This window comes from Penaeus monodon, chromosome 32, assembly GCF_015228065.2.
Source record: "Penaeus monodon isolate SGIC_2016 chromosome 32, NSTDA_Pmon_1, whole genome shotgun sequence".
In the NCBI taxonomy this organism is placed as follows: domain Eukaryota; kingdom Metazoa; phylum Arthropoda; class Malacostraca; order Decapoda; family Penaeidae; genus Penaeus; species Penaeus monodon.
In genome coordinates, this window is record NC_051417.1 from 20,199,406 (window position 1) to 20,199,627 (window position 222).

A 222-nucleotide genomic window follows, 5' to 3' on the forward strand; every position below is an offset into this window, starting at 1 on the left:
CGCGCGCGCGCACACACACACACAAAGATATAACCATATGTGCCAGTACATTTACATCTCATCATAAAAAGCAAGTGTATATAAACAAGACAGCGACAATACAAATGAATGAGACATCTCCCAAAATAGTCAGTGATTTCTAATTATCAAAAAGACGAACGAAACCAATCAGAAAAACAGGAAAATTATATTAACATTCTCAGAAAATACACATTAGAACAT